Below are 3,583 nucleotides of genomic sequence, written 5' to 3'. Positions count from 1 at the left end.
TAGACAGAGAGAGAGAGAAATCAAAAGCTCAGAGACCATAAAAGCACAGCCTTGATAAACTGCACATTCATGGAGCCCTTGGATACAATGGGGCAGGCAGGGGCTCAAACACACACATTGCTGGGATGGGCTGAGCCTACAGCAGCCTGTGTCCCCATGTCCCTGTGGGCACTGGGATGGGCTGAGCTGTGTCCCCATGTCCCTTTGGGCACTGGGATGGGCTGAGCTGTGTCCCCATGTCCCTGTGGGCACAGGGATGGCTGAGCTGTGTCCCCATGTCCCTGTGGGCACAGGGATGGGCTGAGCTGTGTCCCCATGTGCCTGTGGGCACTGGGATGGGCTGAGCTGTGTCCCCATGTACCTGTGGGCACAGGGATGGGCTGAGCTGTGTCCCCATGTCCCTTTGGGCTCTGGGATGGGCTGAGCTGTGTCCCCATGTCCCTGTGGGCTCTGGGATGGGCTGAGCTGTGTCCCCATGTCCCTTTGGGCACTGGGATGGGCTGAGCTGTGTCCCCATGTACCTGTGGGCACAGGGATGGGCTGAGCTGTGTCCCCATGTCCCTTTGGGCACTGGGATGGGCTGAGCTGTGTCCCCATGTCCCTTTGGGCTCTGGGATGGGCTGAGCTGTGTCCCCATGTCCCTGTGGGCTCTGGGATGGGCTGAGCTGTGTCCCCATGTCCCTTTGGGCACTGGGATGGGCTGAGCTGTGTCCCCATGTACCTGTGGGCACAGGGATGGGCTGAGCTGTGTCCCCATGTCCCTGTGGGCACAGGGATGGGCTGAGCTGTGTCCCCATGTCCCTTTGGGCACTGGGATGGGCTGAGCTGTGTCCCCATGTACCTGTGGGCACAGGGATGGGCTGAGCTGTGTCCCCATGTCCCTGTGGGCACTGGGATGGGCTGAGCTGTGTCCCCATGTCCCTGTGGGCACTGGGATGGGCTGAGCTGTGTCCCCATGTCCCTTTGGGCACTGGGATGGGCTGAGCTGTGTCCCCATGTCCCTGTGGCACTGGGATGGGCTGAGCTGTGTCCCCATGTCCCTTTGGGCACTGGGATGGGCTGAGCTGTGTCCCCATGTCCCTGTGGGCACTGGCATGAGCTGACCCTGATGGAGCCCATGTCCCCATGTGTCTCTGCCTCCCAGCATTGTTAATAAGGTAATGAAATAAATCTACCCTGTGCCTTTCAGCTGTGGTCACCCTGGTTACCTGCCTGTGTGGATTCACATACCTTGGAAACAGCATCCAAAAGTCACATGGTATTGGACAGATCCTGGAGTTATCTTCTGTGTTTTGATTTGCTTCTTAAAACTAAAAATCCATGACACCAGCCAGAAGAACCATTATTTTAGGTATTTGTAGGTGTATCAATTTCAATATGTTTAATAAAATAAAGTCTGCTGCACAGACATTTTTAATGGTTGTTTCAGCATGTTTTATTCCACCTTGGCAAAGCAAGTTTCCCTTAAAGCAGAGATTGGTTTCAGTACTTCATCTCCACAGGGCAGTGTAACTTCAACTTATTATTTATGTATAATTGCAGTTTGCTTGAATTAGACTGTAATTACAGCCCAGAACCCACATTTCTGCATCCATTTCAACTTTCTGCATTTTTTTTTTTTTATTGCTAAGATTTAGTTTCTATTTTTTCAGGTTCTTTTGCTCTGAGTAGAAAACCAGATGAATCTCTCTGCAGCTATGTGTGTAATTTAGGCTGTAATGGAAAAGTGTGTCAGCTTTATCAATTTTTCTTGGATCTTATACCAAAACGTGGCAAGCTGATTTCTTTGCTGAATTCTTTCCCCCTCTTTTTAAAACATAAATTGTCCTGCCTTTTTTTAATGCAGACAGACAACGACCTTGTACTTTATATGGAGAGCTTCATCCTTGTAATCTCAGAGCACTTTATAAATAGATAGAAGACATCAAAGAAGGAAAAGAGTGCTCAAGGGCAGAAGCATCACACCATGGCTCTTATTAAGGTAGTAAACCATCCTTTACTTAAAGGGACCATCCTCTATATCTTTTATTTGTTAGTAGAGTTACTGCCTCCTCCAATTTACCTCATGTGTCTTGGGACTAAAAGGAGAGCTGAATCAATCAGTAAATTTCACAGGAGAAAAAAAAATTAGACTTGATTAATTTGCTTATTACTGTAGAATTTCACCTTGAGAGTATTTCAGCAAAAAAGAAATAGCCTGAAATGTCACCTTCCCCACAAAAATAAAGCCCACCATCTCTCAGCCAAAATCTACTTTGAAATACAGCTTCAGGACAGAGGCTTTGCAGAGCTGCAGGCCCAAACTGGATCTGGCACTTGATATTTTCTCTGTTTAGCTACCAGATTAAATTAAATTCTTATGTCTACATTGATCACTTTATCTCAGTCCAAGATAACTTTAATATTCCAAAATAGACTGAAACCTGATTATTATGTGAGTGTTTTACATTCAAAGTATGCTCTATTGAATAACTGTTTTGCAGAAAACAAACTCCTTTTGCTAAGAGACATGGTACTGTGCTCTTCACCAGCACACACCCATTGAAACAAGCTGCAAAGGCATCTTCAAAGATAAGATAGCAGAGGAGTGTTGATACCCACTTTGTGATTACCAGCATTGGAGCATAATCTGAATTTCAACATCAGTATCTTCACTCCTACAAAGCTTCACTGGCAGTTCAGTATCCATGGGTAACTAAGACTGTTGCCCATACAAAATCTAACTATCAAAATAAATACAGAATCTGCTCTTTAAATAAAATATTTCTCTGTAAAAAGTGACTGCCTTCCATGAAATTTAAAATCAAATAGCAGGCTATGTGCTCTCAGAGTTCAGAAATGTTGGTGTGGTGTTTTGTGGGGATGGCAGAGCAGGGCACTCACCTTTCTGGTGCTGCAGGTTCAGGCCCCTTCTGGTGCAGAGGAGCAAGATGCCAGGATCTGCAGCCATGGTGGGGAGGGTTTCATCCCTTAGACAAAGCATGGGCATGAGCTGCCTCTACATCTCAGAGCATCTCGTGAAATTTTCTAAACAAAATTTTCCATTTTTTGATCAAAATGTGTTGTTAGGCTGCAAGATCAGTTGTAATGTTGTGTGAAGGTTTCTTTCCTTTCAAGTCACATTTTTTCATAGTCAAAAGGAAAAAAAAAGGTAGATTAAATGAACCCAAATGTGCTGCTGTTTATCTTCTGGACTGAATAATTTTATCAGGATCATCGAATTTCCACGAAACCTGTGTTTGTGCTTGCTGTGCTGATGTTAACAGAAACACCACCCCCACACAGACATTGCTGAGCTCAGAGCTGGAACATTCCTACCAAGAGCTGACCTCAACCTTTGCCAGACATGCCATGAGCAAGGAGCCCTTTTGTGGCTTCTCCTGGGGTGCTCTGGAGGATGGATGCCGTGGCAGAAGAGAGATTCCCACCTCCCTGTCAGGGAGATTTGTGCCCAGCATCTCCTCTCCCACACAGTGGAGCAGCTGTGTGTCTCAGGGTGGTAATCCTTACTCACCAGATTTATTGTACTTGCTCAACCACCCTTTTTTTTTTTTTTTTTTTTTTTTTTTCTTATTTTCTTGAA

The sequence above is a fragment of the Oenanthe melanoleuca genome, chromosome 1A (genome assembly GCF_029582105.1).
Source record: "Oenanthe melanoleuca isolate GR-GAL-2019-014 chromosome 1A, OMel1.0, whole genome shotgun sequence".
Lineage (NCBI taxonomy): Eukaryota > Metazoa > Chordata > Aves > Passeriformes > Muscicapidae > Oenanthe > Oenanthe melanoleuca.
This window is presented reverse-complemented; position numbering follows the sequence as displayed.